The sequence below is a fragment of the Peromyscus eremicus genome, chromosome X, assembly GCF_949786415.1.
Source record: "Peromyscus eremicus chromosome X, PerEre_H2_v1, whole genome shotgun sequence".
Taxonomy (NCBI): Eukaryota; Metazoa; Chordata; class Mammalia; order Rodentia; family Cricetidae; genus Peromyscus; species Peromyscus eremicus.
Window position 1 is genome coordinate 13,990,452 of NC_081439.1, and position 12,351 is coordinate 14,002,802.

Genomic DNA, 12,351 nt, shown 5'->3' on the forward strand with positions numbered 1-12,351 from the left:
ATTTGCTGATATTTTCTTGAGGCCTTCTTGACATACATATTTATCAAATTATTTTGGCCTATAGTTGTCTTTAATTGTACATTTTCATCTGGCTTAAGTATTAAGGTTATATTGGCTTCATAAAATGTGTTATTAGTTTTTAATCCTACTTCATTTTGAAGGATAATTCTACTATTTATTTAAAGTTACCTCCTATTTATGCCCCTCACTTTCAAAAGTCCAACAACTCCCAATACTACAAATCTGAGATACAACCCTCCAACATATGAATTTTCCAGGGACACCTTTAAACCACAGTATGATACTCCTTGATTCCAAAGTTTGTTTTATAATACAAAATGCATTCATTCCCTTCCTGAGTCCCAAAATATTAAATCATGCAACATCAATAAACACTCCAAGTCCAAAAATCACATCCGAGGCTCCAGTGTGAGCCCCTTGTCAAATAATAATTTAAAAAACAATTTAACATGTCTGGGTTTCATTGGGCATGCCTGTAACTCCAGAACCTGGGAGGCTGAAGCAGCAGGATTACAAATTCCAGGCCAGCTGGCTGTATATTGAGATCCTGTGTTGAAAACAAAATAAAACAGAAACAAAAAATCAGTTTATATACTTCCAAGATATGTTAGTGAGACACAGACAGGATACTTTTCCTACTCCAAAGACGACAAATGGGCAAGAAGGATGAAGCAATTTGCAAAAGGAAAGATCAAAACATGGTGAGTCATCATTAAATCTTGGAGCCCCAAGTCTGCAATCAGTTACAATGCTTCATTGAGAGGCAGGTCCCTAGGTTTGGGGATAGCCTCACCTATTTGATTTTCCTAGTCAAAGGCTAGGTCAGTCTCCAAAGCTGCCAGATAATGCCAGTTTTTCCAGGTGGGTGGGTGGTCGATCCTGCTCTCTCTGCCCTTCTGTATTCCCTCTGTGACTGTCACAACTCTATCAGGCATTATCTCATAACAAGGTCTTAGTGGGACTCTGATCCTTTGACCAACTTTTCGCTTTCAAGCCTTGTAGCAAGTAACCATGACTCTATAACTTTTACTTTCTTCACACGAATATCTGTGGATGCCAATGTCTGCTACTAGCACCACCAGCTGTAGGTTCTGCTTCTGTAACATCTGTAACAGCTGTCTTGCTAGCGGCACACAGAGAAGCAAGTTCCAAGGCAGTTATATGTAACAGACTGATGATTATGGCTACAGGATTCTACGAAGCTATGCAGCCCTTCCAAGCCTCTGGGCCTGTAGTGGGTAGGCTACCTCAAAGATTTTTAAGGTCCTCTTGAGGTTCTTTGCTGATTATTTAGAGTCCAAGCTAATCTTACCAGCAAGCAGTTAGTTAGCCACACCCTCATCTATTACGTATGATTATTTTTCTCCTTCCATTGCCAGGTTGTTGTATGTTTTCCAAATATTTCCATTCTGTGTTTTGCTTTTCAATCTCAATGTATGTGACTACGAATGTCCAGTAATACCCATGTAGCTGCTTGAATATTCTGGATATAGTTTTTCAAATAGCTTCTGAGAAATTTGGCCTTCTATAAATCTTAGGGTGAAAAATATAGCCAAGTTCTATGTTGTGTTGTAACAAGATGACTTTTCCCTTGAATTTCCAATAGAATTCTCCTCATTTCCAACTGAGACTAGTACCCTGGTCTCCTCAGCTTCTGATCCCTTGTCAGAATTTCCAGTAACTCTCTATTATGGCACACTAGGCTTTTAAACATACCTATTCTGTCAAGAAATTCCAGTCTGAGTGCAACCCAGATTTAATGTCAATTTTCCATAAATAAGTTCCAAAGTCTCATGGTCTATTGGTGCTGGTAGCTTAGTCCTTTTTTCAGCTTTGTTTAGACAAGCTTCTTTTTGCAGTTCTCAATGACAGTTGCAGAGACTCACAACTAGTCAAAAGGCTAAGAATAAAGGGACTATTAGATGCTCAAATATAAATGGGGCAGGACTGGAGCAATAGCTCAGCAATTAAGAACCTAAGTTCAGTTCCCAGGACCCACATCAAGCAGACAACAATCACTGGTAGCTCTAGTTCTGGTCTTCACAGGTACCTATATACATGTGGCATGCATGTACATGCACACACACAGACAAATAAAAAAGAAAAAAATATATAGATGGAATGTCTGTATCACCCCCTCAAAGACTCGAGGAATGTTGTCAAAGAGGATGCACAAAGAATGTAAGAGCTACAGGAAGGCTCCTCAGCTATTGCTTCATAGTTCATGTGTTTGCACTAGTTTGGCTATTTGTCCCTGTGCTTTTTCCAATCATGGTCTCAACATTATCGCTCATACAATCCCTCCTCTTTCTCGCTGACGAGGTGGGGGGGGGGGCGCGAAGGAGGGAGGACAGGGGAATCCGTGGCTGATATGTAAAATTAAATTAAATTAAAAAATAAAAAAAAGAGCTACAGGAAGGGCCAGGAGAGGTGTGAAATGCTGACTTTCAGGCATGACATGGCGGTTGAACTCACAGCAGCTGTGATAATCTGCAGAAGATTTGCACACGACTGGGCTTGGTAACATCTTGTCAAGGAGTAATTCGTAGTGGCCTACTCCTCCTTAAGGGTTTATATCCAGTTAATGGCTACTCCCCCAGAAATGGAGCCTGTGACAGTCCAAAGCGATGATTGTGTCAAAGTCCAACTTGGTGAACAAATGAGTTTTTAACTGGGATTACTAACAGGAATGTTGGGAAGGGGTTGCTTATAGGAGTAGGGATGACTCAGAAGCAGCTGCATCACCAAAAAGCCCACTCCCAAAACAGGTGATGAGTCCTTGGTGCATCCCAAGAGTTCTCAGAACCACTTTCAGGCCGCTCTGCACATCTGGAGGGGCTCCTCTCCTGGGAAGCCTCTTCTCTTAGCAATTGTATACTCTTTCTATAAAGCTAAGGCCTTGCAAAATTCTTCCAAAAACTCTGCTCTCCCAGACACGTGATATTTTACCTCCTAAGTTTCCTGAGTCTCCCCCTCCCTCCTGGAGGGAGTGTTTCAATTTGGAGGCAACGTTCCAAGATGAGGAATGAGGTGACATTTTCTCCGGTAGTGGAGCTACTGGTGAGGTGCCCTTGAGCCTATAAAGACCCCCTTACCCTGCTTCTATTCACAACCCTGAAGAAAGCCAGAGAGTCAGACACATGAAGACATGAAAGGGGAGCTAGTTGGGGAGAGGAAGAGGATTGGTGGGAGTGAGAGGAGAACAAGATAGCATCATGGGGGTGAATATGATTGAAATACATCATGTATCTGTATAAAATGGCCGTGATGAAATCCATCATTATGTTTAATTAATATACCTTAGTAAAAGGATTGAAAAAAATTAAAAGAAAAATTTCAAGTCGATTCTAACCAGAGTAATGGCCTTGCTCCTTAAACCAATTTTCTGTATCGTTTTATTTTTCGTTATTATGACAAAATACCTGAGGGTGTGCTGACTTTATAGAACAGAGGTTCATTTAGCTCATGATTCTGGAAAGTCGAGGGAGTGGCGCTGGCGTCAAGTTGCCTTGGGGGGACATATGTGAGAAACATGTGAGAGGTAGCGATCATATTGGAAAAAAAAAAAGAGCAGAGTGAAAGCGGCCAGAAATGAATTCTCGATCAGCCCCAACTCTTAAAGGTCCACAACACTGCCACACTTAGGAGCAAGCTTCTAATGCATGACCATTTGGAAGACAAGCTACATCCAAACCATGTCTCTATCTCCTTCCAGACTCTCATGTTTGAGTTTTCTCTTTGTACTTTGCCTAGCTTGTCTTTTTGGGGTTTGTCTATTTTTTTCCTTTTTAGTCCCTTCGTTTCATGTCTCCCCATCTGGCTATTATATTTGATTTCTATCTGTTTTAACCTTTATTTCCTTTCATCTTCTAATCTTGGATTTAGCTTGTTCTTCCAGTTTTAGTATCAGAAAGGAACGTTTTTATTCTCTGACAATGTTATTCATGTCTACGCTGATTTGGGGGTCATTTTCACTCTCCATTACCTTCGCTCATCTGCCTCTCTCTCACTCCTGCTATAATCCACCTTCTCCCCAGCCTTATTTGTTCGGGGCTTTTATTATGAAGGCATAGTGAATTTCAGCAAGGGCCTTTTATGTACCTTTTCAGAATATCATATGTTATTCATCCCTCATTCTATTTATGTGGCATATTTTATTTCATAAAATAAAATGTTTTTACATCCCTGGGATGAAACCAACTTAGTCAAGGTATAGGATCTTTTTTTGTGATGTTGAATTGGATTTGTAAATGTTTTCTGAAGGATTTTTATACACATGTTCATCAGCATTATTGGTTTTTATTCTGTATCATGTTCTTGTCAGGCTTTGGTAGCAGGGTAATGCTAGCCTTGTAGAATGAGTTTGGAAGGTTCCTAACCTCAGAGAGAAACATCTGTTGAAGTTCATAACTTGTTGGTTTAATTTTGTTATGCCATACATGTTCAGAATTTTCTCTGTATTGTTTAGATTTTTTAATTTGTAGACATAGCAGTTTTCAGAATAATCCTAACAATCCTTTGAGACCTTGTTGTTTCAGTTGTCATTTGGATATTGCCATCTCTAATTTTATTTGTGATTCTTCATTTTCTTCTGTTAATATGATGAAAGGATTGTTGATTTTATTTATTTTTTAATATAGAACCAACACTCTGGGGGCTAGCAAGATGGATGGCTCAATGATAAAAGTACTTGCCACCAAAGCTGAAAACCTGAGTTCGATCCTTGGGACCTACATAGTGGAAAGAACGAATTATATCCCACAAGTTGTTCTTCGCCTCCACACACATGTTATGCAAATACTCCCCAAATAAATAAATACAATAATTTCTAAAGGTTAAATACAGATGGTTTATGATGGGTTTAGTTTGTATTTTATTTCTGCTCTGATCTTTCTTTCTTTGCTGTTACTAACCTTAAATTCATGTTTGTTTTTCCACATCCTTGAGATACATCATAAGGTGGTTATTTTAAATGGATCTCTCTAATGTTAACCACTTTGGTTACAAATGCCCCACTTTTTGTATTGCCTTTGGTACATACCACGAGTTTTGTATGTTTTGCTTTCCTTTTTTATGAGATCATTTATTTTCCACAACTTTCTATAATTTCCAAAGTTTTTCTTGTGGGTTCAGTGTAATGTATTTAGGAACACAGAGCACAGAACCGATTATTTTTAAAAAGTGTTGACTTGTTTCTTGACCTAATGATGCATTCTATAGAAATTCCCATTTGCTAATGTAAGCATTCTGCAACTTTAGTTGGAATGTTCTATAAATATCAAGTTCATTCAATCTAAAGTACAGTTTAATGCTGATATTTCTGATTAATATCATTCCTGGATGATCTGTCTGCTCTTGAAAGTAAGGTATTGAAATCTCTGTCATTGCACTGGTCAATAGCCATTCCTTGAGCTCAAATATTTGTCTTTTAAGATTACATGCTATGGTATTAGGCACATATGCATTTACTACCCTTACATCTTCTTGATAAATTGATCTCTTGACCGTCATTAAGTGATGTTCTAGCCAGGCAGTGTTGACTCTCAGCTTTAATCCCAGTACTCAGGAGGCAGAAGGTAGGCCTCTGTGAGTTCAAGGTCAGCCTGATCTACAGGATGAGTTCCAGGACAGCCAGGGCTACACAGAGCAACTCTGTCTCAAAATACCAAATAATAATAATAATAATAATAATAATAATAATAATAATAATAATAATAAAATGATGTTTGACTTTCCTTAGAGGTTTTGCCTTGACGTCTCCTGCTCACTTTAAAATTTCATTTCCTTTCCCGGATCCCGAGCCGAGCTCTGGCGGCTACCCTGCCCGCCATCTTCCTCCGGCAGCCATGAAGGAGACTGCGGCTCAGCTGCAGCGGAGCTTAGTTACAGAATGTCTGAAGGGGACAGTGTGGGAGACTCTGTCCATGGGAAGCCCTCAGTGGTGTACAGATTTTTCACACGGCTTGGACAGATTTATCAGTCCTGGCTGGACAAATCTACCCCCTACACAGCTGTCCAGTGGGTCATGACACTGGGCCTGAGTTTTGTCTACATGATTAGAGTTTACCTGTTACAGGGTTGGTACATTGTGACCTATTCCTTGGCAATTTACCACCTAAACCTTTTCATAGTGTTCCTTTCTCCCAAAGTGGATCCTTCCTTGATGGAAGACTCAGATGATGGCCCTTCATTACCAACCAAACAGAATGCGGGGTTTTGTCCCCTCATATGAAGGCTTCCAGAATTCAAATTTTGGCATACAGCTACGAAAGGCATTCTTGTGGCTATGGTCTGTACCTTCTTCGAGGCTTTTAACGTCCCAGTGTTCTGGCCAATCCCGGTGATGTACTTCATCATGCTTTTCTATATCACAACGAAGAGGCAAATAAAGTACATGATTAAATACTGGTACATACCATTCACACTCGGAAAGAGGAGATACAAAGGGAAGGAGGACGCGGGCAAGACATTTGCTAGTTAGAAGCTGAACTGAATCGGTTACACGTACTCAAGAACTGTTTTGAGGCATTGTAACAATGCCTTTTTCTTCACATAAAGTAGTTGATTATGAGGAAGTTGAATTTTCTTTTTAAGAGGAGCCTCAATGATTTGTATCTGAAATATCAGGTTCTTGAGGAAACTGGCATTTAAAGCAAATTGCATTGATTTCTTTTTCAGTGATGTTCATGTGTTTGAAGTGGACAGATTTATAGTGAACCAGAGACTTGGGAGGCCAGATGGGTGGCAGCTCAGGAGAGCGGGAGGGAGGATGGGAGTGCAGCCTGCCTTCCGGACCACGCTGAGGCCACTCCTCTGTGCCAGCCTGCTTCCTACCTGTGAAAACCAATGTAACACTTTGAGGGTGATTTTTCATGTAGCTCTGTGGGGTTCTCATGCCAGTTTCTGAATCTCATCTCACTAGAGACGTTTTTCAAGTTGGCCTCTACCATAATGACTCAAAACTTTGTTCCTGGCTACCATGATTGCTTTTGAGGGCCTGGAATTATAAATATATATTTTATTTTTAAAAAATTTCATTTTCATGGAATGTCATTTTATAGCCTTTCCCTTTAATTCTGTGTGTTTTAATGGTAAACTATATTTCCCTTAGACACTCTTATCTTATATGGATGCATATACTTATACCTATTATCCATTTATACCTTTATACCTTTTATCCATTCAGCCAGTTGTATTTTCTAATTGGAATATTCAATCCATTTCTATTTAAGGATATATTATCAAATTGTATGCAGCTATTCCTGGCATTTTTTTGTTGTTGTTGTTGTTAGCTAAAGAGTCTTTTGTTCTCTTCTTTGTGTTTTGATGATCTGCTACGTTTTAAGGTTTTGCTGGATTTACTTGATTATTTATTCATTTATTGTGTTGATTTGTTTGTAGTAGTGGATATTGAACTCTAAACCTCTTGCATGCAGCTTGAGCACTCTAACACTGAGTAACATCTGAAGCGCATGCGCGCATGCATGCACACATGCGCAGTACAGGAACCATAGAAATAGACACTTTATTATTTTGGGGGGAGGTAGGGGAAAAACCTTATTTTTTTGGGGGGGAGAAGCCTGTGGACTGCAGCAGCCTGGGAACATGGTGGAGCTGCATGGTGGAGGAGGAGTGAAGGGAGATGGGAAGGGCCAGGAGACTAACTTGGACTTTAAAATGGACAAGTACTTGTGAATGGAGACTGAAGGAGCCTGGAGCCCAGCATGGGCTTTGATCTACAGCCACAGTTATCTGCCAAGTGAAGTGGCACTTTTTGACAGACAGAAGCCCATTTCACAGGTTCCCGAGAAATGCTGGCTGTGGGCTCTTAGCAATCCTTGTATAGTTTGGCTTGAGCTGAACCAAGACTATCATTTCTGGCCTTATGCACTGCCTTTTGGAATTTGGGATACTGGAGTTTCCTTTGGACTTGACAGCGTGGTTTGGTTTTTTGTGTTTCTGTTTGTTTTGTTTTGTTTTTTTTTTACTTACTAAGTTCTTCATTTCCAGTATTTCTGTTGCATCTTTATTAAACTATCATCTCTTTCTTGAATTTCTCATTTGTATTCTGTATCACCTTTCTAATTTCACTTAAATGTTTGTATGTATTCTTTCAAATCTCATTGGACTTTAGAAACATAACTCTTGGGTTGCTACACATTCCACCCATCTCAATTACTCTCAAAGGGAGTAAAAGAGAGTTTATTCTGGAGGCATTTTGAGTACCAATGGCTTGGGAACACCAATTTAGGTTACCCCAAATTCCATGTTCCAAAGAAGAAGCAGTTTCATAAAACTTTTATAGTTTTACAGAACAAAGAAAGTCATGAATCAAGGCAAGTTTAAAATACATTGGTGGAAACAGCAGAGAGGCAGATACATGGAAGGGGAGCTTTATTATAGGCCTAAAATGTTATTTGATAACATTCTTAGCTCTTGAATTGGTGAAAGGTAGTGTTCTGCTAAGTTAATGGCTTCTAAGAGGTTTTTATTTATTATCACAAGCTGTTAGTTCTAAGTTAATAGCTTCTAAGAGGTTTGTATTTATTATTATGGGGTGTTAGTTCAGATCCAGAGTGGGACAAGGAATGACTGTCCCGGAAGGCTAAAACCAGCTCAAGATTAGGCAGTTAGCCTCTGGACCTGCAAAATTCCAATCTCTCCACAGTACTGAAATTCCAATTGGTCTATCAGTCTCTGCAAATACAGACTTCTTTGAAGAATGTTTTTCGGGTTTGTTTGTATTTTAGTTTTTTGTTTATATGAGTTTTTTTCTTTGTTTTGTTTTGTTTTCCACAGCCAAACACAGCTTCTTTTCAGGAATTTTCATTCACACAATTTTCAGAAACATTTTCTAGAATTATATTTTTCAGTATACTGTTTTTATTTCATCTGTTCTTATGTTGAGCTATACATATCTGGTATATTGGCTACTTTTACCACTTTCATGGGATGTCCTCCTTATTGAAAATGGTGTTATTTTCATTGGAGCACCTACTATCCCTTTGGAGTCTAGGACCCACTGTGTCTGCAGGTGACAAGAGCTGAGAGACTTTAGCACGTGAGGTAATTGGGTCATAGACAGTACAGTATGTAGAGTACCTCCTATGTGATTGCTCCTACAAACAAAAAGAATGGTGATCTCAGAGTTGATGGGATTTTCTCAAGCACCATTGATGTGACTTCTCTTACTTCTAAGAGCCTCTGACTCTGGTCACCCCAGCAGTGGTGAATGGTCTCCCTAGTACTAGTGCGTCTCCCTAGCTTGGTACACCTAGAAAATAGTGGGGTCTATTCTTCCATAACTGTTTCAGCCAAAGTGCCTTCAAGGGAGGAAACAATCTTGGGTAATGGCTGGAGTTAGGCAAACTACCTCTCAGAACCACTTTTGGCTGTCCACATCCAGATGTGAGGTGACAGTAGGTGCTATTCTCCTTAGCTCCTTCACGTGAGATGCTCCCAGTGATGAGCAAGAGCAGAAAGCAACTTGATCCAGGCAGTTTCTTTCCAGATCTCCCTAGGCTTATGCTACAGAGATAAGGTTACAGTTGGAGGGTAGCATTGCTAACGACCACTCCAGCGAATTCCTGTGGGCAGAGCAGCCACAGAAGCAGTTTTTTCCCCAGTCTGTGAGTTCTGAACATACTAGAGGAGGAGTGGCTGGAACTACATGCATGACTGCCTTCAGTCCTGTTGCCAGCAGCAATCAACTCAGGTAGCTAAAACACTGGTCTCAGAGGGCAGCTTCCTTCCCTATTCTCTAGATCTTGAGGTATGCAACTTGCTTTTCCCTGTGTTAATATACTTATCTCCTTCAGGGCAGGGCATTTAGCAGTTTTGAGTCAGAATCACTCTACTGTAGCAGATTTGATGTGTGAGGCAGCTACCCACTGGGAATACAATGGATTATCTGTGGCATTCCATAAATGAGAATATGCAGGGAATTCTGACCCCCAAAACAATTTAAAACCAGACACTAGCTCCCTTATCAAAGTGGCTCCCTGCTATTGTTCTCTGCAAGTGCACTGGACGATGAGTGATAGACTTTGCCAAAGCATAGCTTCTGTGCTGATTTAAGGTTACTTATCCAAGAGACCACAAGGCTATGTGCTTTATGAAACTTCCCAATAGCTAGTTTTGCCAGCGCTCTTGTTGATAGTTTGTTGGACTCTTTCATCTTTACCCCTGCAGAGGAGAGACTTCTTTGTGGGCTGTACAGCCTGGGTGAAATGTGCTGTTATCCTACATTTCTGAATCTTAAAATGTTCCACTTTGATCTTTCTGGTTTCCAGTGTTGTTCCATGGTTACTCATTTCAAAACTCAGCTACATATCTGTGGCTTTGTCAGAGAGCATACATTGTACTGGGTGCCTCTCTAGGACATCTTGAAGTAGCACTATAGTGACAGTTTCGAAAATCAGAGAATCACTCCTGCTGAATTCTAAATTATCCTGTGAGCTTACGAATGAGCTTCACTTACAGTTATGATATCTATAATAGAACTCTAGTAGAACAATTTAAATCTTTTGGGCAGTGATCAACTGTGAATTTTCAACATCAATTTGGACTTTTGCATTAGGCTTTTACTTTTTAAATTTTTTAAAATTTATTTTATTCTATCTTTTAAATAAGCAATAAAACTGCCTCCTTTCAATCTTTTTGTTTGTTTGTCTGATTGATTGATTGACTGATTGATTGTTGGCTGTGTTTACTGATTGGTTAGGCTTTATTTCATTTACTTACTATTGAAAGAGCCCATTTTTTATGACTGGAGTAAAGATTCCCACCCCCTTGCTCCAGAGGAAAGCATTTTTATCTCCCAAATCCTCTATAAACTTGCTCCTTATTTCACACTGAGACCTTATCTCTGTCTTCAAAGCTGTTTGCTATTCAAACAGTTTCCAAAAGATAGCCTAAAACAGAGAACAGTCACTGCCTTATTTACCAGGTGAGGGAGACAGACACAGAATTGCCTTCTACCAGTCTATGGATAAAGGCACTGGCAGTACATCATCTTTAAATACACTATAATGCCAAACTTTTCTCAACTAAAACTCCCATCACCACTGTACAGGACCTCTATTATTGGTATAATGGGTCAATGCACGCTGTCAACTATCACGTTGCTGAGCTCACTCTGTGTGAGATCATATACTGTGCTAATTTCCATTTTCTTGATTCTTAGTGAGATTCATATAATCAATAAACATTTATTAGCTGTGTTCTATATTTCAAGTACTCTTTTTTGAGTACTTGGAATGCATTGGTAATCAAAGGTGAAGAAAAAGGGGGCACTTTCAGGGTCTTATGTTGTAGTAAGCCAAATAATACATTTTAATTACTAAGGAAATGTATGTGTATTGACTGTACAGTCTATTGCTTGTCTGAATTGCCTCCTCACAACCTTTGTCCAGTTTTCTGTGGCTTATTTATCTTATTTCTTAAACTGTGCCTGTCTTGGTTTGCACCTACATCTGATTTTTCCCTACTCTGTGATACCTTTTACAATTAGAAAGTTTTATGTCTTCTTTTAATTATATTCATCACACATTTTTTTTCGACAGAGGTTTCTCTGTGTAGCTCCTGCTAAACTGGAACTCACTCTGTAGACCAGGCTGGCTTCAACCTCACAGAGATCCTCCTGCTTCTGCCTCCTGAGTGCTAGGGATCAAAGGTGTGCACCACCACACCTGATATACACCTTTTTTTAATTTGTACATTTGGAGCTTTTAGTACTTACCTACTTTCAATGCTCAAAGTTAAACAATCTCTTATAATGCCTTCTAGATGTTTTATATATGTTGCTTTTCTTTTTTGGGTATTAATAGGATCCATTTAGAATTAATTTTATAAGGTATCAAGGTGTTTTATTTTGTCATAAGGATGACAAATTAATCTAGTACCACTTATTGAACAGAATAATTTTCATTAATCACCTGAAATGCCAGGTCTATGGCTGAGGTTTCCTATGTGTCGCTGTAATTCTAGGTCACTTGCTGTGTTCCATTTGTATATTTTATTTCCCTGCTCTAATTTCCAAGTGCTTATAGAGTGTTCTCTGGAACTGCCAAAATAATCTTGTTAAAATACAACACAAACCATGATATTCTAGAGCCTCAACTTCCTGACTGTCTTCCCCTTTCACTCAGGTAACAACAATTCCTTTTGTAGAGATGGCAACCTGCAGGGCTCTAGGCTTTCTGACTCCTCAGCCACCGTGACTTTTTTAGTCCACCTCCCACAGCTCTCTACTTCCCTCTCTGTCACAGCCACGCTGCCATCCTGCCTGTTTCTTCTCAAACATGCCAAGGCTTCTCTGGCCCAGGAGCA

General features: G+C 39.6%; 1 pseudogene; it reads left to right on the forward strand.

The window, feature by feature from the left end:
- Positions 1 to 5,907: 5,907 nt before the first annotated feature.
- LOC131899842 (protein RER1-like) lies at positions 5,908 to 6,502 on the forward strand (annotated as a pseudogene).
- Positions 6,503 to 12,351: the final 5,849 nt, after the last annotated feature.